Genomic DNA, 25,193 nt, shown 5'->3' with positions numbered 1-25,193 from the left:
TTTCTGGAGCCACAGGAGGATTGGATGCATGTTGTCAAGTGAGCTGGCATTCCCCCAGTAATCAGACATGACATACTATCTGGACACACAAAATGCTGGAAGAACTCAGCAGGTCAGACAGCATCTATGGAACAGAATGATGGAAATGAGTCGATGTTTTGGGCCATGGCTCTTCACTGGGACTGGAAAGGAAAGAGCCAGAATAAAAATGTGGGGAAAGGGAAGGAGGATAAACAAGGTGATAGGTGAAGCTAGGTGGCTGGGAGAGGCAAAGGGCTGAAGAAGGAATCTGATAGGAGAGAAGAGTGGACCATAGGAGAAAGGGAAGGAGGAGAGGACCAGGGGGAGGCAATAGATGGGTGAGAAGAGATAAGAGGCCAGAATGGGGAATAGAAGAAGGTGGGAGGAAGGAGGATTTTTTTTAAACCGGAAGGAGAAATTGATATTCATGCCATCAGGTTGGAAGCTACCCAGAAGAATACTAAATGTCACTTTTCCACCCTAGGGTGGCCTCATCTTGGCACAAGAGGAAGCCACAGATTGACATGTCGGAATGGGGTTAGGAATTAAAATATTGGGCCACTGGGAAGTTCCGCTTTTGGCAGATGGAGTGGAGGTGCTTGACGAAGTGGCTCCCTAATTTACGACGTAGGTGAGACTGCATTGGGAGCACTGGACATAAGAGACATACCAGCTTTGAGTAGAGTTGACGGAGGTGGTGAATGGGCAGGTATAGCACTTAAGCCACTTGCAGGGATAAGTGCCAGGAGGGAGATTGGTGGGGAGGGACGAATGGACAAAGGAATCGTACAGGGAGTGATTCATGCAGAAAGCAGAGAGTGGGGGTTGGGAGGTAAAGATATGTTTGGTGGTAGAATCCCTTTGGAGATGGTGGAAGTTGTGGAGAATGATGTGTTGGATGTGGAGGTTCATGGGGTGGTAGGTGAGGAAAGGAGGAACTCTATTACTGTTAAGGCAGTGGGAAGATGGGGTGAGCCCAGATGTCCAGGAAATGGAGGAGATACGGGTGAAGGCAGCATCAGTGGTGGAGGAAGGGAAACACTGCTCTTTGAAGAAAGATATCTCTGTTGTCTTGGAAAGGAAAGCCATGTCCTGGGAACAGATATGGTAGAGACAAAGGAACCAAAGGAGAAACTGTTGAGGCCGAGGACCAGTTCTGCCAGATGGAGGAGGGTGGTGGTGGAAGAGGGGAACTGGTTGGTTCTTTTATTGAGAAAAAAGCAGAGAGCTTTAAGGCTTTCTTGATGGGGGATAGATGTGTATAGGAACTAGTCATCCATGGTGAAAATGAGGCAGTCAGGGCGAGGGAATTGAAAGCTGGTGAGGAAATAGAGAAGTGTCGCTGATGTAGACAGGAAGGGGCTACAGAAAGCATGGCCACTCAGTGTGTGGGATAGAGCTGAAACCAAAGTCTATGCAAACCACACCCAGCAAAACCACCACAAAAAGTTGGATTTAAATTAAAATTCCTACAGCACTGAATCACCAATGGGTTTACTTATCTTCCTCAAGGTCCCTGCAGTCCCAACAGGTCACAAGCTTGGGCCTGGGCTAACACAGCACTAAACAAAGGGTTAACATGGATTGCCTGTCACAGACAGAGCCTGGCTGCCTTGGCAGAAGGCCAGCTGCAGGAACAGCAGGTCCAAACAGCTAAAGCTGGCACACGGCAAAGGAAATTCCGTCCTGTTTCTTCTGGCAGAGCCGAGAGATTCCAGCTTTAGCAGCTCATAAAAAAATAACAAACACTCAGCCATCTGAACCCAGAGTGTAAACAGCCAGTAGTTGAGCTCCTGGAGAGGGCTACTCAGTCCACAGCAAGCCTCACAACCATAGCTACACACTCTCACCGACTGGGTCTCACTCTTACTCGCTGCACACTTAGTCCACACACTTGAGGATCACTGCACTCTCACTCAGACCAACATGGGTGAACGTCTCGTCAGTAATCAATGCTAAAGACCCAAGCACAAGAATGAATTATGCGTATAGCTTATTGGAAACACCAGCAAGAGGTGGCATCTCCAGGACACAAGGGGACTGGTACCTTCGTGAGAATTAAATTCAGAAGGAGCTGCAAGGAATCTGATCATGCCAGATGTTAACTAATGTGGCAACTTTTGATTTACTACGGTATATGACCCTCAAATCTGCCATATTAATAAAAAGATTAAACTGATTTATTAACACCCTTTAGGGATAGAAACCTGTCTTTGGTCTGCCATGCAACGACTCCAGCCTCATCTTAACATAGTCTTCCTGTGACCATGGATCATTGACTTTGCCACCACTAGCCAAGTGTACATAAAGCTCAAGGATAGTTGAGCAGAGGGGAGAAACTGAGAAAATAGCTGAGAAAGTCTTAGGGCCTAGATTAAGGATTTTTCTTACCACGGGTCCAAATGTTAACACAATATAGTTACACTTTAGTTAAAATTTCATGAAACATTTATAGCTACTTAGGTGACGTGTCACTGGTTGCAGCCGAACACGCCAATTCCTGCACAGGTTCCAGGACACTCGATATGAAAAGGAAACCAACGGCTAAGGAGAGGAAGCACCTTCCTCTCCAATAAGCAAGGGCGTGAGAAATTAACCCTTACCCTGCTGAAAACTCTAATTGTGCATAGCTTGGCAGAGTGATCATGGGTTCCCACCCTTTTTTACACCATAGACCAACTCCATGAAGCAAGGGGTCCATGGACACAGGTTGGGAATCGCTGCTATAAATAAACGATGCTTCTGCACAGTTAGATAGCGAAGAGTCATTATCCTGAATGAATAGCAATTCTATACTGTTCTAGAAAATAGTACTTACCTTGTAGAATGATCCTGAGCAGTCACAATGTGCAATCCTTCTTCTGAATAAACAGCAACTGTGAGATACACCTCCAAGAGGACCAAAACCTTGCTGTGGTTTGGAGGTTTGTGTGCCTCAATGACCCGGAGAGCTATGCTGGCTGGAGTCTGGGCTTTAGGCTTTGGCTCTTGGTGGGGTCACCCATGCCAAACAGATCAAAGGGTACAGGGCAGACTAAGAGTGGTCCACTGGTCCTCCAGGTTCGGGGTTCAGCTCAGGGCTAACAACCCTGAGTGGTCAAACAAAATTGTTACGGAAACAGCAATGAAGAATCCTTCTTCATCTGAGTGCGACGGTATTCCTGAGTCGCCGCCTGGGACTTGCATGACTGACAGTAGTGAAAACGGACAGGAAGCAACTGACATGAAGAAGGAAGCCTTGAACACCGCCAGAGATAGAGGACCTCCTCTGCTGCCCCAAGTGCCAGTGGCAGCAACAGGCAATAAATAACTCTGAGTAATATAGGACAAAGAGGAGGCTTTCCAGCCATCCAACCTGTTCACCCATGCAACTACCAATGACTGAGGAACACCTCCCCACTTTTGCACCCTAATATTGCAGCCTACCCTCCTTTTACAGAATTAAATATAATCACAGCTTTGGGATGTTCTGTTGTCCTCCAGCCTTCATAGTCCAGATTTCACTTTGATTGTACTTCTAAGAGGTACAACTCTAATTTTAAAATTATGCCCCCTTGTTCTGGATTTATATTAGAAAAAAAATCAGTCTACACACTCATGCATTAATTCATACTTTAATAACGTACATTAAAAAACTTACAAAAGACCTCTACGTGCCTGCCATACTCACTTACGTCAACCCTCTTCTTCTGCAAGTATATTTATAACCTGATCATTTTCTACAAATTACAACTCAACACAGAGGCCATTCAGCCCATTATGCCTGTGCCAACCTTTTGGCAGCAATATCAACTGGGTCTTGTTCCCCCCCCCCCCCTTATGCTTCACAAAATTAACCCTTTAAGTGCAACTCCATTTCCTTTTGAAAGATGCCAATGAATCTGCTTCTAACCTTGCTGGCATTCCAGATCATAACTCCCTGCATAAAAATTGTTTCCTCATGTTGCCTCTGGCACTTTTGTCAATTATTTCAGCCTGTATGCTTACCGACAATTTAACATGGAAGCAGTTTCGCTTTACTTATATAAAAAGCCTTCATGATTTTGAGCACCTCTATCAGGTCTCCTCAACTGCCCCGGTATCTGTGTTTCTGGATAACTGAACTCTATTGTCCGAGTTCTCCTCTAGTAAACCTTTCCCGCACTCTAAAATCTTGCTGCTCAGAAATGGACAAACTAAGCAATTTTTCAAAAAAAAAAATGAGCAGCCACGATTGAATAGCAGAGCAGAATCAATGGGCTGAAAAACCTAATTATGCTTCTTCCATCTTGTGGTCTAAAATTGAGTGCCTTTGTACTACAAGCCTGAACTAATTATGCCAAAAATGTTCAACCTGGAACCTTCAAAGACTTGTGTTAAATTCCCCTGGTCTATCGGTTCCTGCATCCCCTCTAAATTCGCACTATTTTGATAACGTTGTCTCTCCCCACTCTTTGCAAAGCAAATTATCTCACTCCGTAATTTACCAGCCACACTTTTGTCGAATTACTATTCTACCTTTATTTCTTTGAAACCTATTACGACCCCATTTGTATTAAAGCACATTTCCAAATTGTAATCCAAACATTGAAACCGTGCCCTAAATATGTATGAGTCATTAAAATGTACTAAAAAGAACTGACATTCTCATGTCAGACCCAGATATGAGAGAGAGAGAGAGAGACTGACTGACTTCTGGTGGCATGGCACCTCACTCTGCATTCTGATGGCTGTCTACAGGGAGAACACGAACACGAGTGTAGGTCATTCACCACCCCACAGGCGTGCTGGATATATCTGTATTTTAACAACCCCACCCTGGGGTTCGGTGAAGAAGGATGGTAGTTACCAGTTGGTATATTAAACCCTGACCACAAGTGTTGTCTACCCAAACCAAGAATTGTACAAGTCGAATATAACTGAAGCACATTTCAAAGCTATTGCCAGAAAAATTAATTTTCACTTTACTTAACAGAGGCCCTGCATATCTTTGCTGATCTACTCAAGACTCCAGGTGGTATGAAGCTCCTTGGCTCTATTTATTTCACACTTCCTAATACTGGTATTACATTTGCCATTTATACACTTGACAGGATTCACTGTTTTATATGTCTCTCAGTATTAATAAAACCCCCAAGAAGTAAGGACTATTCCCAGAAATTCCACCCCTAATCTCTTATGGAGAAAAATCAGAAAAAATGTGATGCACTAACCCATGAAGAGTTCCAATTCTCAAGATGCCTACAATTCATCAGAGTGCAAGTTTCAGCAGACAGCACATGTCTCCAGCAACAGGCCAATCCCTACAGGAGACTACTTTTCACCATTGATTTCATTTAAAATGGTACCAGGATCCCTTGAGTCCTTAATGCAGTAAGTACTGTATATATTATTTTCTTGCTTTATAATACAAGATAAGTTCATTCCATCAAGTCTATATCAGCTCTCAGAGCACACTCATCAATCCCATTCCCCCACTTATTTCCCTGTAATCTATTCCCTCTCACGGGCTCATCAATTTTTCCCTGTTGCTCAAACTACACCAAGGATAATTTACAACAGCCATTATCCTACCTGTGCATCTTTGGGATGTGGAAGCAAATGAGAATCCTGAAGTGAGGATTGAACCTGGGGCGCTGGGATTGTGAGGTAGCAGCACTAGCAGGTATGAGGTGGTGCTGTGTTCTGGGATTCTGTTCCAAGAGAATGGCTCTCTACAAATGGAGGCTTCTGGTTTCCACTCATCAGCTGTTCTCCAAAACAGCCTGAATTCCCTCCACAAAAATCACAAGGCCTTCAGCTGGCCCCAGAATGTACACCCACTATCTCCCTCCTCCTCCAGTCCAGGAATGCAAGTACACAACTGTCTCCCAACAACAAAACCCCCACACACCATCCTTGGGAAATCAACAACCCTCCCACATTCTCCCCCCAACCACTCTGTCCTCCTTCTGGGAATGTAAGTTCATCACTCACCCCTTCCCTCACACTGGGCTGTGAGTACCCAGTACCCCCAAAGCCCCAACCAGGATGAAGTTTCGCACATCTTCAAGAGATGAAACAAATGCTGTGTTTGTGTTAAACCCTGATGATCTGATCTTGAGATACATCCCAATCTGGATGGATGCATAGAGGATGGAAACTGGTCCTTATATCCATTAGGCCCATGCTGACCAAGATTCCAATTTAAACTATATCCCTCTAAATCTTTCCTATCCACGTACCTGTCCAAGTACCTATTCCAATGTCGTTAGTGCATCTGCTTCAACCACTTCGTCTGGCTGCTCATTCCATATACAGGCCACTCTCTGGGCGAAAAAGTTGCCCCCAAGGTTCCTATTATATCTCTCCCCTCTCATATTAAACCCCTGCCCTCTAGTTCATGATTCCCCAACCCAGGGGAAAAGGGCTGTGCATTGATCCAGTCTATAATCCCTCGTGATTTTCTAAATCTCTATATGATCACCCCTCATTCTCCTGTGTTCCAATGAAAAAGTCCCAACCTGCTCAACCTCTCTCACCATAAACCTGTCCCCTCGAGTCTCATCAACTTAAGCTTCAACACTACATTGAACCCTGACGTTTTACAAAAGGAATCTCATCTTCTGATAACCTTCACCAAACATTTGATAAACCATATACCATCTAATGCAGTAAATATGACAAGCTGCCTCACTGGGTCATAGTCATACAGGATGGAAACAGACCCTTTCAAACCACTGAATGAACTCTATCAGAAATTAAACACCTAGCTGCAATGATCCAGTTTTAATTTCCCCAGATTACCATCAAATCCTCTTAGATTCTACTGACTGCCTGCACACTAGGGGCAATTTACAGTGTTCAACTAACCTCCCAGCCTGCATGTCTCTAGAGCGTGAGATACAGAACAGGCCCTTCTCATGATGTCTGTGCCGAGTACGATGCCAAATTAAACTAAACCCTTTTGTCTGAACACGTTCCATGCCCACCATTCACTACATATTCACACGCCCATCCAAAGCCTCTTGATCACCACTGTCCTACCTGCGCCCATCACTTGGAATCCTTCCATATCAGAGTGTGATAGTAATCCTGAGTCTCCACCCGCCACCTGCATGACAGACACTAAGCCAAGAGGAAGCTACTGATGTGATGAAGGAAGCTGTGAACACTGCCAAAGATGGAGGACCTTCAATGCTGCCTTAAACAGCAGCAGCCAGAAGTAGTATACCCCAGTATGCCCCTCATAATTTTATAAACTTCTATCTCAGCACATGAGGATACCTAAGTGATCACAGGGAGAACGTACAGTGGAGGTCAGGATTGAACCTGTGAGGAAGCAGCTGGACTGGCCGCATAAATTATGGTCTCTTTGTCATCTTAGTCTTAACGTGAACCTAAATGCAAGAATTGCATCAGCTAACTTGCCATAGGAGTGTCACATTCACATTGTACTGTCTTTCCTCAATGTTACTATATAATGAACCCCACAATGACCTAAGCCACTCAATATAGCTCTCAAAACAGGATTTAACAAGGCATAAAATGCCCTGGGACTAAACCACAAGGCTCAGTACTCCACTCAATATCACAGCTGTGGTAACTCCTTCTGTAAGGCACTTTATAATATATTCCTAACCTTTTTTCATGCCGTGGACCCCTATCATTAACTGAGGGGACTGTGGACCCCGGATCCCAAGTTGGGAACCCCTGCTTTATACGGACATCAGATTTGCGAAGCCTCACGGAGCTGTATCATCACCACACACAGTCATTAGAATGAGATACTGGGGACCCTCTGCAAGACCAAATGTCAGCAGGAGGCAGTATGCTCAGTGTTGTGTGTTGGGGGGGGGGGGGGGTTGGCAGGAGGGAATCTTAAGAACGGTTCAGGACATAATGTTGTGAAAACCCTTTAACCTACTCTAAAATCATTCTACCCTTTCCTTCCTTCAATAGTCATCCATTTTTTGATCACCCATGTGCCTATCCAAGTCTGTTGAAAGCCCCTAATGTATCTGTTTCTACCACCACCCCGGCAGTGTGTTCCATACACCTAGCACTGTATTTTAAAAAAAACCTACTGCACCCCTGACATTTCCCCTTACTGTCCTCTACACACCTTAAAATTATGCCTCCTCATATTAGCCATTTCTGCCAAGGGAAAAAGACTGTCTATCCACTCTATGCTTCTTATCATCTTATATGCCTCTATCAAGTCACCATTCATCTTGGGAAATCTCCTCTGCACCCTCACTAAAGCTTCACTGAAAGAGGGAAGATTTGAAACTTGGTAGATGAGTGGGAACCAAATTCTCATTCCCAAGGTTCTTCTAACCCATCGGAAGATTTTTTTTAAAATGTGGGTTTCTCTCCCTGTCAAATGTCCCCCTACTCCAGGATTCTACCAAATGCCGATCCTATCCTGAAGGCATCTATGTATTTATGCAGTCGTGCAGAGAAAGAGAGAAGCAAGCAGAGAGAGAAAGCTGGAAAGAGACAATGCGTAAGATCATATGGGTACATACAAACAAATACACATATCCTCCCCCAAACGAAATAGTGTGCATGGATACTGCTATACGCAGAGACTGCCACCATGGAGTTATGTGTTGGCACTACATTCAATTCTGGCATCAACAGCCCAAAAACACCCACAAACCAATACCTAGACCAGTCCCTTCTGGACACTTCAATGGCCAAGAAAGCAGATTCTCAGATTACCTCTCCAACTCTGCTGACTCCGACTGCTCAGCTGTTAAACCATGTGAAGTATTCAGCTCTCACAATTAAATCAGTTGTGTCGACTGAGATCACAGTGCAGGGTCAGTGCAAGACATGTTAAAATGTGGCTCTACTGGATCATACACTGCAGCTACCCCTCTGTTCCACCACTACAATGTGTGAGACAACCAGATTAATGCCAATTCGTACCAAACCGTGGGCAGCATGGCATGGTGCCAACTCACATCAGAATTCATGTCAACCAGAAAGGTTCACCAGACCAGCTGCACTTGAAGCCAAACGCAAGTGAAAACAGACCACGTCAAACAGTGCCAGGGTGAACACTGCACCAGCTTAACTCACCACCATACTTAACCACCAATTCCCTTTCCTGCTCTTGACCTCAGTCAACCCCACTCCCAAGCAGTTCATATTCCAATCAAAGTTCAAAGTACATGTGTCACCATTTACAACCCTGAGATTCATTTTCTTACAGGCATACTGTGGTGAACTACATATACCTGTCTGGACACGCCCCGGCTGACTGCTCCTGTGGCTCCTCCCACAGACCCCTGTATAAAGGCGATTGAGGCCTGAGCCTGGCCTCTCAGTCTCCAGGATGTAGTATGGTGGTCACTCACTGCTTGTTCCTTCTTCCAGTCAATAAAAGCTGATATCTCGCCTTTACGTCTCAAGAGAGAGTTATTGATGGTGCATCACATACACAGCAAGTACAAGAAACACAGTAAAATCAGTGAAAGACCTCACCCAACAGGATGGACAAACAACCAATGTGCAAAAGTTAACAGACTGCACAAGTACAAAAATAAATAAATGACCATTAAATATCGAGAACATAAGATGAAGAGTGTTTGAAAGTGAGTCCATAGGATATGAGAACAGTTCAGTGACAGGGCGACTAAAGTTGAGTGTAGTTATTCCGTCTACCACTAATGAAGGGAAGATTGTCTCTGAGAATTCAGGTCAGGTAACAAACATATATTTCTGCTTTATACAAGGTTCAGCAGCAAAAGCAATCAGATAAGTTAACCATAAGAGCATCACAGCCAAACTCAACTGAATCCTTTATTGAACATAAACTCAATCCAATCCTCTATTGACTACACTCCTTTTTTCTCCAAGTATGGTGCTGCTTTGAAAAGCAATGCATCTCTTACTGGAATCCTGAGCAATAATCATATCTAACCTAATACCATTTCAAGCAGATTATCTGATCATATACTACATGGTTATGGAATTTTACTGAGTACAAATTAGCTGCTGTTTTTCCCAACATTAATACGGTATACTCCAAAAGAAACGGAGTATAATGCTCCCTGTGTTGAGTCCAAGATTATACGTAGTGCAATTAAAAAAATATAGAAAGAGCTCTTTATTTAAAAAAACAAGATAACTGGTTAATATTGTACTTACCTAGTTTAAGGCATTGGGACAAGAGAAGAAACAATGTCAGTAATTTAATCACTACATCCTGCTTATCACTGATGTAATGAGAGTTGAAGATTGTCCAGCACTTAAAACAAAATGACCCTTCACAATGGTCACACACATCACAAAAGCACCCATTATAGGCGAGAGGCCACTAAACTCTGAGTTCAAACTTCAAGAACCTGTCCCATAACGATGAGTCAGATAATCTGCTAGCATTTTATGTGTAACACACCAGGAAAATAGATTAAAAATGCTTTGCAGTAAAAATAGATCATCATTTGAATATTCTCAAAAATGTACTTTTCATTACGAAACAAAAATTCCACAAGTAATCCATCTGTGGGTAATTAAGGTCAAGGATAATATTAAAGTGATTGACTTACAATGTGGCCAAAAAAGGAATCAAACAGAGCACTGGGAGCAGCAACAATCAGGCAAAATTAAGATTAAGAAAGCAGATCACGAGAGTAAATTAGTAAGAATGTAAAAGAATTATTGAAGCACCTTCTACAGCTCTGTAGAAAAGAATAACAAAATTTGATGGTCCTTTGAAGATAGACAGGTGAAATTATGAGGAATAAAATGGTGAAGGAATTAAACAGATAGTGCACATCTATCTTCACCCTTGAGAACATGCAAGCAAAAAAAAAGTGGAAGGAAACCAAGTGAGGAACTTAAGGTAATTAATATGACTAAAGAGACTACACTGGAGAAATGAATGGCACTAAAAGCCAGCAAATCCCTTGGACCCAAGGACTCGCACCTCAGGGTTCTCAAAGGGAAGGCTTCCGAGACAGTGGATGCTCAAGTTGTGATCTTCCAAAGCTCCTTAGATTCTGGAAAAGTGCCAACAGCTTGGAAGGTAGCAAATGTAACACTGACACTTAAGAAAAGTAGAGACACAGAATTTGGAATCTATTAGTCTGGAAAAATGCTAGAATCCATCGTTAACAAAGTGGCAACCAGACACTTAGCTGATCACAATTAGAGAGAGCAAATATGGTTTTAGGGAGGGAAAATCATGCTTGACAAATGTAATCTTTTTGTAGGATTTGAATGACAAGGAGAGTGGAAAGACAAAAACCAATGAAAGCAACACAAGTAGATTTTCAATAAGATACATCTTTAAAAGTTATTACAAACAATGGGTTCATCCAGTTAGGGTACAATATTGGCAAAGAATAGAAGACTGATTAAAGGACAGTGGGAATTAAAAGACCTTCTTCAGATTGGTGCAATATTTCTAGTGGAGTGCTGGTCACAATATATGAAAAGACAGAAGGTAACATATTCAATTTGCTGAAATTTCCCACCTGCTCTTCAATAAAATTATGGACAGACCAGTTAGCTGAATGGACTGGAGAAAGGCAGCTTGAGTAACTTAGGGGAAGTGCAAGCCTATATGCTTTGATAAAGTCAAATATGTTTCTAAATGGTGATGAGCAAGTAAATGTTTATGTAAAGAAGGATGAAGTTTAGGAGATGCAAAAAGTAAACATGAAGCAATCAAAAATGACAAATGGTGTTACTGCAAGAGGTTTGAAGTACAAAAGTAGTGAATTCTTGCTGAGATTGTACTGGTCTTATTGAAATTAGCGATGTGACAACCAGGGGTGCACCGTACACCAACTCGGCCGACGAGGCGTGCAGATCCTCTTTGGGCGCTGTGCGAATTCCAAGCAGGACCCAGGGAAGCTCGTCTACCCAGTTAGGTCCTCTCAGGTGGGCCATGAGAGCCGACTTCAAGTGACGGTGGAAGCGTTCCACTAGTCTGTTTGACTGTGGGTGGTAAGCAGTAGTGTGGTGTAGCTGCATTCCCAACAGGCTGGCCACAGGCTGGAGGTGAACTTGGTGCCTCTGTCGGAGGTAATATAAAAGCGTGCTACCCCGGTTGCAATCAGTTGCTTGGGTGCAGGAATCAGCAGATGTGTTGGTGAGCAGGACTGCCTCTGGCCACCTCGTGAACCGGTCTACCATAGTTAGGAGGTACTGCACTCCGCGCGACACTGGTAGGGGGCCCACGATATCCACATGAATGTGGTTGAACCTCCGGTGGGTGGGTTCGAACTGCTGCGGCGGGGCTTTAGTGTGCCGCTGCACCTTGGCTGTTTGGCACTGCGCGCACATTCTGGCCCATTCACTGGCCTGCTTGTGAAGTCCGTGCCACACAAACTTGCTGGAGACCAGCCGGACGGTTGTCCTGACAGATGGGTGTGCCCAACCGTGTATGGAGTCGAAAACTCGCCACCTCCAGGCTGCCGGGACGATGGGGCGAGGTTGGCCGGTAGCCACATCGCACAGGAGGGTCCTCTCACCTGGTCCTACGAGAAAGTCCCGCAGCTGCAAACCCGAGACTGCGGTCCTGTAGCTGGGCATCTCGTCGTCTGCCTGCTGCGCCTCCGCCAGTGCTGCATAGGCCACCCCCGGGACAGGGCCTGGACAGCTGGTCTGGAGAGTGCGTCTGCCACGACGTTGTCCTTTCCCAAGACATGCTGGATGTCCATCGTGTACAAGGAGATGTAGGACAGATGTCGCTGTTGGCGAGCCGACCAGGGATCGGACACCTTCGTGAACTCGAAGGCCAACGGTTTGTGGTCCGTGAAAGTGGTGAACGGCCTGCCTTCTAAGAAGTACCTGAAATGCCGGATTACCAGATACAGTGCCAACAGCTCCCGGTCGAAAGCACTGTACTTGAGTTCGGGTGGTCGTAGGTGCTTGCCGAAGAACGCCAAGGGTTGCCAGCGCCCTTCGATGAGCTGCTCCAGCACCCCACCGACTGCTGTGTCGGATGCGTCCACCGTGAGTGCGGTCGGAACGTCTGTTCTGGGGTGCACCAGCATCACGGCATCTGCCAAGGCTTCCTTGGTTTTAACGAAAGCCTCGTCCCAAGTAATGTCCTTGCCTTTACCCGACATCAGAGTATACAAAGGGCACATGATATGGGCTGCTGAGGGGAGGAAAAGGTGGTAGAAGTTCACCATACCAACGAACTCCTGCAGGCCTTTGACTGTGTTGGCCGGGCAAAGTGGCAGATCGCGTCTACCTTGGCGGGCAGAGGTGTTGCCCCGTCTTTGGTAATCCTGTGGCCCAGGAAGTCGATGGTATCGAGACCGAACTGGCACTTGGCCGGGTTGATCGTGAGGCCGAAATCACTCAGGCGGGAGTAGAGCTGGCAGAGGTGGGACAGATGCTCCTGGCGACAACTGCTGGCTATAAGGATGTCGTCCAAATGGATGAACACAAAGTCCAGGTCGCGTCCCACCGCATCCATTAGCCGCTGGAACGTCTGTGCGGCATTCTTCAGGCCAAATGGCATTCAGAGGAACTTGAACAGGCTGAACTGGGTGATGAGTGCTGTTTTGGGGATGTCTTCAGGGTGCACCGGGATTTGATGGTATCCCTGGACGAAGTCTACTTTGGAAAAGATTCCTGCCCCGTGCAGGTTTGCTGCAAAGTCCTGTATGTGCGTCACGGGGTAGTGGTCTGGAGTTGTAGCCTCGTTCAGTCTGCGGTAGTCCCCACATTGTCTCCAACCCCTGGCTGCTTTGGGCACCATGTGCAGGGGGAGGCCCATGGGCAGTCAGACCTCCGTACGATCCCCAATTCCTCCCTCCTCTTGAACCTCCTTCGCCAGGCGGAGCTTTTCGGGGCTTTCTGGGGGGGGGGGGGGAGCCTTCGTGCGCGGGCGTGGAGGGGTGGTCCCTTGGTCGGGATGTGGTGCTGTACCCAGTGTCTGGGTATGGCTGCCGTGAACTGCGGTGCCAGAATCGATGGAAAGTTTGCCAGGATTCTGGTGAATTCGTTGTCCGACAGCGTGATGGAGTCCAGGTGTGGGGCCGGCAACTTGGCTTCACCCAGGGAGAATGTCTGGAAAGTCTCGGCATGTACCAGTCTTTTCCCTTGCAAGTCGACCAGCAGGCTGTGAGCTCGCAAGTCTGCCCTCAGGAGTGGTTGGGTCACGGCGGCCAGTGTGAAGTCCCACGTGAACCGGCTGGCGCCGGACTGCAGCTGCACTGTGCGGGTGCCGTAGTTCCATATCGTGCTGCCGTTTGCAGCCCTCAGGGTGGGTCCTGGCTTCCTGTTGCGGGTGTTGTACCTGTTGGGGGCAAGACGCTGATTTCTGCTCCGGTGTCGACCAAGAAGCAGCGTCCCGACCATTTGTCCCAGCCGTACAAGAGACTGTCCTGGTGGCCAGCCGCCACTGTCATTAGCGGCAGCTGGCCCTGGCCCTTGCAGGGCAGGCGACAACGGCGGGCTTTTGTGCCCCACCACTGGTGGTGGAAACACCACTGTTCACTGGCCTCCACACTCCTGTCTCTGTGTTGTGTGCACCCCCCCGCCGGGCCTGGTCTGGTCCGCTGTTGGGCGCGTGGCCTGGTAATCTGACCGCTGGATGCCATGCTCTTCCTCTTGGCTTTCCACAGCACGTCTGCCCGGGCCGCCACCTTCCGGGGGTCGCTGAAATCTGTGTTGGCCAGCAGTAGATGTACGTCCTCGGGTAGTTGCTCTAGGAAGCCTTGCTCAAACATGAGGCAGGGCTTGTGTCCGTCAGCCAGGGCCAACATCTCGTTCATCAATGCTGACGGCAGCCTGTCTCCCAAACCGTCCAGGTGAAGCAGGCGGGCACCACGCTCACGCCATGAGAGGCCAAAGGTCCCAATGAGCAGCGCTTTGAATGCTTCATATTTGCCTTCTTCTGGGGGCAACTGTATGAAATCCACAACCTGGGCAGCCGTCTCCTGGACAAGGGTGCTCACCACGTGGTAGTAACGCGTGGAATCAGAGGATATCTGCCAAATCTGGAACTGGGCTTCTGCTTGGCTAAACCACACGCATGGTCACAGCGTCCAGAAAGTCGGCAGTTTTAACGAAACTGCGTGAACAGATGAAGAGTCGGTCATCTTTGGTCCAAATCCCGTTTGGACCGTCAAGGTCACCAATGTAGCGATGTGCTGCACACAGTGCTGAAATAACGACACGCAGTCGGTAAATCGTTTCGAGACTAGTTTATTCAAATTTCGTGGCGCTGGCATTTAATCCCTAGCGCCCGCCCTCTCCGGGCCGAAATGACGTCAGAGGTGCATTACCAAAGTCTCCCCCCCCGCGCGCTGGCTATTTGTGAACCGGTTCACCTGTGCAGAAAGTGGGTCGCCACAGTTCCACATTTGGTATCTGTAGTTTGGTCTTCATTCCAGAGGAAGGATATGGTCACTGGCCTAAAAGGATACAAAATCTCACTGTAACATTTAAGAGTCTGAATGGAAATGACAGTCAGTTTATTGGAGAATACAGAAAGGGGTCATAGCTTCAAGAAAAGGGAACAACCATTTACTTGTAAGATGAGCAGATCTTTCACTTCAATAAATATCAACATTTGGAATTTGCTAACTGTAGGTTCTCAGGCAGAGTATATTCAAGGATGTGATGGTTAGATTTTTGCACATCATGCTGATCATGGTAGGTGATGATTAGGCTAGAAACTGAACAAGGCACAGGATTAGTATCTGGATGAGTGAGATACTGCAGCTTTTTATTCTGTAGGTCTCACCTACACTATCAAGGCACCCAGCTAAGCATCCAACTACCAGTCACAGAGGTACACCCTTCAACAAAAACAACAAGATACATTTATAGAAGCAAAAAAAAACAAACGCAGGTGCTAAAAATGTGGAATATAAAAACAAAAACAGAAAATGCAAGAAATAATCAGATCAGGCAATTCCTGTGAAGAGAGTCTAAAGTTCAAAATACATTTATTATCGAAGAATGTATACATTATACAACCTTGAGATTCGTCTCCTTACAGGCAGCCACAGAACAAGAAACCCGAAAAGAACCCATTTTAAAGACAAATAAACACCCAATGCATGGGGGGGTGGGGGGGGGGAACACATAAATCATGCAAACAATAAAAGCAAGCAACAGCATTCAGAACGAAGTGATTCCATAGACACAGGCCCAGAGGCTCAGCTTATCACGCAGTGGAGCAAAACATCACAGAGCTCGCAGGCACAAAGCCCTGAGCAGCTGGAGGCAGTTGCGATTTCTCGCTCGACTCTTGATGACACTGTCTAACCTGAGTAATTCCAGCATATTTGGCTTTCTTGTTGCTTTTATATATTTTTTTTAACCACAGTCGCAATATCTCAAGGCACATCACGGTTATTTTACCATTCTGCATCACAAAATATTAGAACAGGTGAGGCAGGTTTTCAGAAGGGTCATGAAACAAGAGAGAAACAGTGGTGAAAAGACTTCAAGGGAGAATTCTACAGTTTAGACTGCAGTGAACGAAGGGACGACCACCAACAAAGCAGTAATAAAAACTCAATATCTGGGATCCGCAAAATGCTGGGAATGAGGCAATATGGGTTAGTAAAAACAAGGGTTGCAGATGGAAGAAATGGAGAAAAACAGTATTTGGCAGGTTCTAAATACCTTCATTCTGAAATTTAAGACAAGAATAGTGGTCCAAGTCACAAAAAATTCTATTCCAATTGATGCGTGTACAAATCACACTCCAATCAGCAAAATCATGCATCATTTGAATGAAAACGACGAGGTGAAGCAGGACCCTAGGACATTTCTTACATTAATCAGTGAGTGGACATGAATTCTTTCTAGTTCAGACTGCAGAATTGACTAAGGCACTTGCTCAGGTTTTGTGTCATAATTTATCATTAATAAGTATTTGATAACAATCTTGGGCCAACAGCCAATGGACCCCAACAATTTGTAATTCAATAATGTAATTAATCATATCTGGGATTGTAATATAACATAACACACGAGTGTCAAGAACTTTGAAGGACTTTTCATCTCATGTTCTCGATATGTATTGCTTATTTATTTTTAGTGTCTTTTACACACTGGTTAAATGTCCAAATTGGTGCGGTCTTTCATTGATTCTATTATGGGTTTATTGAGTATGCCCGCAAGAAAAAGAAACTCAAAGTTGTATATGGTGATTATATGTACTGTGCTCATAATTTAATTTGAACTTTGAAATTAGTTGTTCTGCAGTAGCAATACAATGCAACACACAAAAAAAAACTCAGTTGCTTAAGAAATATTTAAAAATAAATAATACAAAAGGAGAGCAAAATAGTGAGGAAGTGTCCATGGGTTCATAGAACGTTCAGAAATCTGATGAGGGGGGAGAAGCTGTTCATAAGACATTGTGTGTGTATCTTCAGGGTTCCTTGTTGACCTCAGGAGTTGGAACACGTAGATAGACGTCCAGTGATCAGAGTGCAAGTCTGCAGAAATTGGGCAATGACAAGACCAAATGACTGGGATGCATCCTACAGTGGAATAACATCAGAACTCATTCTTTAGATTTACAGATGAAGAGTGTCCTCTTGGCATTTACATCCAAGGACAGTCATGAACTGCACCCAAGGGAATGTCAGGTACTGCAGACATGTGGTAGAGTCACCAGAGACTGCAGATTCTGGAATCTAGAGCAACATGAGGAACTCAGCAAGTCAGGCAGCATCTTTGCAGAGGTAATTCTCACATCTCCATACACTAAAAATCTTGCTGAGTGGTGCCATAACAACTTCTTACTCGATGTCGGCAAGATTATTGACTTCAGGAGGAGGAAATCAGAGGTTCATGAACCAGTCCTCATTGGAGGATCAGAGGTGGAAAGGGTTAAGAATTTTAATTTCCTCTGTGTTATTATTTCAGAGGGCCTGCCCTGGGCCCAGCACATCAGTGCAATTATGAAGAAAGCACTGCAGTGCCTCTACATCATTAAAAGTTTGGAAAGATTCAGCATGACATCTAAAACTTTGAAAAACTTCGAGATATCTAGTAGAGGGTATATCGACTGAGTGCATCACAGCATGGTACAGAAACAGCAATGCCTGTGAATGGAAAATCCTACAAAAAGCCCAGTCCATCACAGGTAAAGCCCTCCCCACGACTGAACACATCTACACAAACTTGGCAGGATACTTGGTAGTGTGGAGGAGCAGAGAGATCTGGGGGTACATGTCCACAGATCCCTGAAAGTTGCCTCACAGGTAGATAGGGTAGTTAAGAAAGCTTATAGGGTGTTAGCTTTCATAAGTCGAGGGATAGAGTTTAAGAGTCATGAGGTAATGATGCAGCTCTATAAAACTCTGGCTAAGCCACACTTGGAGTACTGTATCCAGTTCTTGTTGCCTCATTATACGAAGGATGTGGAAGCATTGGAAAGGGTACAGAGGAGATTTACCAGGATGCTGCCTGGTTTAGAGAATACGCATTATGATCAGAGATTAAGGGAGCTAGGGCTTTACTCTCTGGAGAGAAGGAGGATGAGAGGAGACATGATAGAGGTATACAAGATATTAAGAGGAACAGATAAGAGTGGACAGCCAGCGCCTCTTCCCCAGGGCACCACTGCTCAATACAAGAGACATGGCTTGAAGGTAAGGGGAGGAAAGTTCAATGGGGATATTAGAGGAAGGTTTTTCACTCAGAGAGTGGTTGGTGCGTGGAATGCACTGCCTGAGTCAGTGGTGGAGGCAGATACACTAGTGAAGTTTAAGAGACTACTAGACAGGTATATGGAAGAATTTAAGGTTGGGGGGGTTATATGGGAGGTAGGGTTTAAGGGTTGGCACAACATAGTGGGCCGAAGGGCCTGTAATGAGCTGTACTATTCTATATTCTAAACTGTTGTTGCAGCATCCATCATCAGGGACCCCCATCACCCAGGCCATGTTCTCTTCTCGCTGCTGCCATCAGGAAGAAGGTACAGGAGCCTCAGGACTCACACCACCAGGTTCAAGAACAGTTACTATCCCTCAACCATCAGGCTCTTGAACAAAAAGGGATAACTTCACTCAATTTCACTTGCCCCATCATTGAAATGCTCCCACAACCTATGGAAACTTTCAATGACTCATTGTCTCACGTCCTCGATATTTATTATTTCTTTCTTTTTGTACTTGCTCAGTTTGTTGCCTTTTGCACACAGGTTGAACTCTCAAGTTGGTGCCGTCTTCCGTTTATTCTATTCTGGTTATTATTCTGTTATGGATTTACCGAGTATGCCCACAAGAAAATGAATCTCAGGGTTGTATATGTTGACATATGTGCATTTTGATAATAAGTTTCATTTGAACTTTGAATGTAGTTGACGTTTTGGGTTGAGACATTTCAGTCCAGATAATAATTGGAATAATTGACTTATTATTGCCACATGTTCAGAGATACAGGGAAAAGCTTTGTTTTATGTCTTCCAGCTAGATTATTCCAAACACAAGTACATCCAGATAGTATAAAAAGGAAAAACAATTAACAGAATGCAGAATATTTTGTTACCAAAACAGAGAAAGTGTGCAGTGCAGGTAAATGAGTAAACGCAAAGGCCATGACGAGATAGACTGGGAGATCAAGAGTTCACCTTTATCGTACATGAGGTCCATTCAAGAGTTGAATAATAATGGGATAAAAGCTGTCCTTGATCTTGACCAGAAATTGTAACTACCCATTTCTCTCCACAGATGCTGCCTGACCTGCTGAGTTCCTCCAGCATTTTGTGTGTGACTGCAGTCACTGTCGTAAAATCTGCAACATCTGCAGAGGAACAATTAAGCATCACTCGTGAACGGAGAACGCAGGGTAATGGGGTTGAGAGAAATTGCGGTTTTCTAACAAATTAGAGATCAGCATTGAAATCAGGAATGAATCAGTTGTTACAAGCTGCAGCAAGATTGGAAAAAAAAACTGCAGGCACCATACCTGACAAAACAATCTATTGAACACACACGAAGCAGTTTATTTTAATTTCATAAAGTTCCTAAACTTTTGATTGCTATTGCTTCATTTTTATCGTCAAGTATCAACACTCTCTGATCTTAACAACTCAGCATTACACTGCAGTCACCTCATTTCCTATACAAACTGTATTTATGTAGAGCCGTTAACAGTAAAAGATAAATAGGCACTTTGTAGGAATGCTTCAAATGAAATGTGGCACGAAACCCACAAGGAGGTATTAGCGCAGAAGAAAACTTGGTTAAGGAATGGACTTTTAAAGAGCATAACAAAGGAGCAGAGAGAAAGAAAAGTGGTGAGGAAGGGAGAAAAGAAGCAGAGGGAGAAGTGAAGAGAAAGATTAGGGAGATAATTTGAGAGTTCAGGGTCAAACAACCATAATCTTTTAGGATACAGTTACAGAACGGCTTTTGAAAAAGTAATACTGCTTCCCAATTTCATTCCTGAATAGCCTAGCTCTAATTTAATCCTTGCTATGGATTTTCCCCACCAGCAAGAAGTTAGCTGTTTACCCCATCAAATGCTTGATTTTCATCACTGCAGCAGAATCACCCCCCTCATACCTTTGAACTTGAGAAAATACAACAGCTTTCATTTATATTTTATATAAATATAATTTTTTCATGGAAAAGAAAAAATGTCTCCTGAGGTTTATGTACAGAGTTTACAGAGAGTATCTTGATAAATTAACTCTTTAAACTCTTGTATAATTTTGGTGAATCTGCACTGTGTAGCTTGGGGAGTAGTGCCTTTGAATACAGATACTCCAGATGAGGTGTGAATGACCGCAAAATAATTTCTTTTCTTTGCATTCAGTACCCTTTGCTCCTCTGCACATTCTGGTCTTTCAATATTTTAAAATTGCTATCATTTATCTTGCTTGTGTTCAAAGAAGCTAATCTAGCTAACCTCACACCTTGCCACACTTAACTCTATTAGCCTTGCTCACTCATAACTGTACAGCTATGTCCATTTGCCACTTCCTGCTCTCATCCGCACAATTTACTGTGCTTGCTAACCACATCACACAGTCACTGCTGGAATAGCTCTGTACAGTAAAGAGCCCATATTATTTAACAGCACAGAAACCATCCTATATAGTAACCAAGGCTCCTTAAAGTTATGGGCTGAATCCCAACTCCAGTTGAAAGCACATTCGTGATGAATACTACAATCTAGTACCTGAAGGAATGCTGCACTGTCAGAGGTCAGTCTGGTGGACAGGTTACAAGGGTCAGCCTGTGGTGTAGCTTGTGTATAAATTGGAGAATGTTCCCATCTCTCCACTCTGTCCAAAACTCCCATCCACCTCTCAACCCACATTCGCATGGCACTGAAATCAGCCTGTAAACTCTTTGCCAGGTGGTACAAAAGGAGCTACACAAATGTAACTGCTTCTTTTCCATCACCAGTCCTGATTTATTTAGAGCACAGAGCAGTACAGCACAGGAACAGGCCCTTCATCCCACAAGGCTGTGCCAAACCAAATAAATTAGTAATCAAATGGCCAATGAAACAATGCCCATATCCTTCTACTTCCCTCACATTCACGTGCCTATTTAAAACTCTCTTAAAAATCCTTAATGTATCTGCCTGTACCACCACCCCAGACAGAGCACTCCAGCCACCCACTACTCACTGTATAAAAAAAACTGCCCCTCACATCTTCTTTGAAATTGCCCCCCTTTCAGCTTAAAGCGATGCCCTCAACCCTGGGAAAAAAAGATACTGTCCATCTACTCTATCTACACCTCCTATAATCCTCTATCAGATCTCCTCTCAGCCTCTGCCACTCCAGAGAAAACAACCCAAGTTTGCCCAGCCTCACATTATGGTTCATGCCCTCTAATCCAGGCAGCATTCTGGCAAATCTGTTCTGCACCCTCTCCAAAGCCTTGAGATCCTCACTATGAGACATCCAGAACGGTAGATGGGACCTAGAGTTTTATAAAGTTGCTTTTTTTCCTTTTAAAAGCCTGATTTAAACTGCATGAACACTGATGTGCAAGACCGGAAAAATTATACACAGCTGCCACCAAAAAGACGATAACCCTTCAAAGATCTGTCCGACTCCCCTACAAAGGTTTAGTATGAACTGCCTTCCTGAAGTCTGTTCAGGACTGCTTGGGTAAACTTGATGCATATCTGTCTCCAACATATCAAAAATAGAGGAAGAGGGTCTGCAGCATTCCTGCTCTCTAAACATTTAAATTAAGCTCAGATGGTTTAAAGAATATCTGGGGTCTGACAGATGCCTTGAGCACTTTACAAACCAAGTTTGACATCATTCCACATTCACATTCCATACACAATCTTATTCCATTCGTTTCTGCCTGCTTCACCTGGAACCAGTCTACTTTGCTCCCTCAGTGAATGTGTAGTACAATGCTGCACAGGACTGTCCGGAATTCTAACTTCAGCTGAAGCCCATGGTTTCCATTCAATCTGTTGATTCTTTAGCATGGAACTGATTCCTGGCATCCCCTGCAAGCTTGCAAACCTTGACTTGAGATCTGCAGCCCTGCATGCTGGTGTATTGGATAGTATTACCTGTGGTACACTTTAACCCATTCATACCCTTCATGCCCTTTAAAGCCTTTTGCTTCCTCTCATTAAAGCATGATGGAATACTTTTACTCCTCAAAGCACTACACTTGTTTACAACCCCCAAACATTCAACCAATTCTGCTCATATAGCAGATTTCACTCCACTGAAATCCCCACAAGGTACAAACCACCCAAACTTTGAATGAGTGGTAGCTATTTCTTTCACAATATATGCTGTCTCACTTGGTGAGTACTTGGGCATTTTCAGACTTTAAACACAAAAAACTCTGCAGTTGCTGGAAATCCAGAGCAACACACACAAAAAAAATTGCTGGAGGACTCAGCAGGCCAGGCTGCATCTATGGAAATCAATAAACAGTCGATGTTTCAGGCTGAGACCCTTCTTCAGGACACTGATCCCAAGTTTATCTCAGATTTCCAGTATCTGCAATTCTTTTGACTACATTCTTGGGTGATGTCCCCAGTGCAGTACCAAGTAAATGCAACTAATTATTAGAGATATTTAGATAGAATTTCCCTGGCAAAATCTACTTATGGTTCATTTAGAAAAATAGAAAATTTTAGTAAAGTCAGAAAATGTCTCGCAAACCAGGCAGCATCGGTGGAAACTGATTCTGTTGCCATTTGGTTAATTATCCTTCTCCTCCCCCCCCCCCCATAATACTATTGATCCCAAATACCATCAGAAACTGATCACTCGTAAAACTACTATGAAACTTCATACAAAATTCAACTCATCTGCTTTCAGGTGCCTTTATACTGCACAGTAACTATCTTTGGGCTGATTTGCCTTCTCTCTCTCATTTAATCAACATACTTCTTTCCAGACGTTCACTTTCAGTAACTAACAGTAACCGTGTACAAATCAGTGGCTGTTTACCTGCATAATTGAGATTGCACCTAACCACATGGATTTCCTGAGGAACTTTGAGGCGTGAGAGGGAGCTACTCCAACACTCATCTGATTCACAAGCTCCAAAGAGCGAGGAATTTCACACACCTTCACCACACCATCCCACCAGCGCCCCACCCCCCACCTTCCCCTCTGTCTGTGACGGTCAGATACGTTCCATGGCACCGCCGGCCAACCTGGCCCAAGTCACTTGACCTCAGGTGAGGAGCAGGACCCCCAACCGGACTACAACTCCCGAACCCCCTCCGCAATCAACCATGCTCGACGACAAATGCCCCCGCCCTCCGAACGCTGATTGGCCAAATCCCGCATGGCAAACTAGATTCACCCACTACTGGTTGGTTTGATACCACGTCAATCATTCACCCCACACACCCCCACCCCCCCCCCCCAAAACACACAAATCTCCCCAGACCGGGCAAAGAGTGACGGCCCGTCTCCCGAATGATGTTCGGTCGACATTAACAAATGCCTTATTTATTGTCAACAGAAAAATAAATGAACACAAGCTCCCACACACCGAAAGGTGAGCCGGGGTCTGACGGCGGCAGAATCCGCTCACACGGGGCTACAACCCGGTCAAGACAGGTCCGAAGACAAAGGGTTAACAGCAAGGCAACAAAGTAACGGGCCGCCCGCGCCGATACAATGTTGCCGATCGCGCCGCGATCAAAGAACCCGCCGCCCTCACCTGTTCCCCCGCAGCACAAGCCGCACGTACCTGGGGCGCCGATGGCAAGTCGCCTCATGTTGCTCGCTGAGCGCGGCCTCGGCCTCCTCCACCTCCCGTGGCCCATGACCGGGGCCCCGGGCTCGGGGACAACTCGGCGGCGGTGGCGGCGTCCCTGCTCCTCCTCCTCCTCCTCCTCCTCCTGCCGCCCCCACCTCAGCCCCAGGACAATCCTCAACCCGAACGTCGAGAGCAGCCCTGGCCCCCTCCCTCTCTATTTATCTATCTATCTATGTATCTCTCTCTCTCTCTCTCTCTCTCTCTCTCTCTCTCTCTCTCTCTCTCTCTCTCTCCCGCTGCTCGGCGCCGCTGCTTCTCTGTTGTTGTCAAACGGCAGCGAGTATGGATGAGCGAGAGGAAGGGGCTGAGGGAGCCGCCGTGTCACAATAAGAGTCCCTACTCCCTCCCACAGCAGCTCCAAGCGGCACCAGCACTCAACACAGCCCACATCGAGCACAGCATTCTCAGATCATACTAAACACACCCAGCACTGCTATGGCGAGTTCAACAACTGAATACACTGAACGTAGAGAGAGACTGGCATTCACAGTCGATTACACGGAGTACAGCCACATCAAAAGGACGTTCTAATTTAACTCACTGAAAGTCTTCAACCCAGCTCTTGCAACCTTGACAATTCGGACCACAAAGATGTAGAGTGTTGTACTGAGGGGCTGCTGAACTGTCGGAGGTGACGTATTTCGGTTAAAACATTAATCCAAAGCTGTCCTCGTGTGCTTCAGTGGATGTAAAGTACTCCTCGATAGAATCTGAAAGTCCCTCCAACTAAATATTGAAAAGAACAAGCCATTGACTTCAACCCCGGGTATCACTGTTGCTGGCAATTGTCCGAAACTGAACCAGAATAGCCTTGAATAATCTCAAAATAAACTCTTACCACATATTTGCTCTATCAAAGGTCTTTATCGTTACCAATTCAGACCTCAGCTCATCTGCCAATGAAGCCCCTCTTAGCTGTACAGTTTCCAACAAACACTTAGCCCGTCTCCTTTATTCTATCTTCTCTACACTCTGGGTCATTTAGATCTC

General features: G+C 45.2%; 1 protein-coding gene across 6 annotated transcripts in view; it reads right to left on the bottom strand.

The window, feature by feature from the left end:
* The window catches only part of bcl9l (bcl9 like), a 147,777-nt gene extending 123,014 nt beyond the window's left edge, over positions 1-24,763 (bottom strand). For 5 of the 6 annotated variants that reach the window (XM_059956956.1, XM_059956955.1, XM_059956952.1 and 2 more), the window contains exon 1: positions 24,135-24,689. The gene's annotated coding sequence lies outside the window, so the exon portion shown is untranslated. Of the gene's footprint in view, positions 1-24,134; positions 24,690-24,744 lie in introns of those variants that run through there. The other variant, XM_059956953.1, reaches the window with a different exon arrangement.
* Positions 24,764-25,193: the final 430 nt, after the last annotated feature.

The sequence above is a fragment of the Hypanus sabinus genome, chromosome X2 (assembly GCF_030144855.1).
Source record: "Hypanus sabinus isolate sHypSab1 chromosome X2, sHypSab1.hap1, whole genome shotgun sequence".
In the NCBI taxonomy this organism is placed as follows: Eukaryota; Metazoa; Chordata; class Chondrichthyes; order Myliobatiformes; family Dasyatidae; genus Hypanus; species Hypanus sabinus.
Note: the sequence above shows the minus strand (reverse complement) of the source record. Positions and strands in the feature narration are given on the sequence as shown.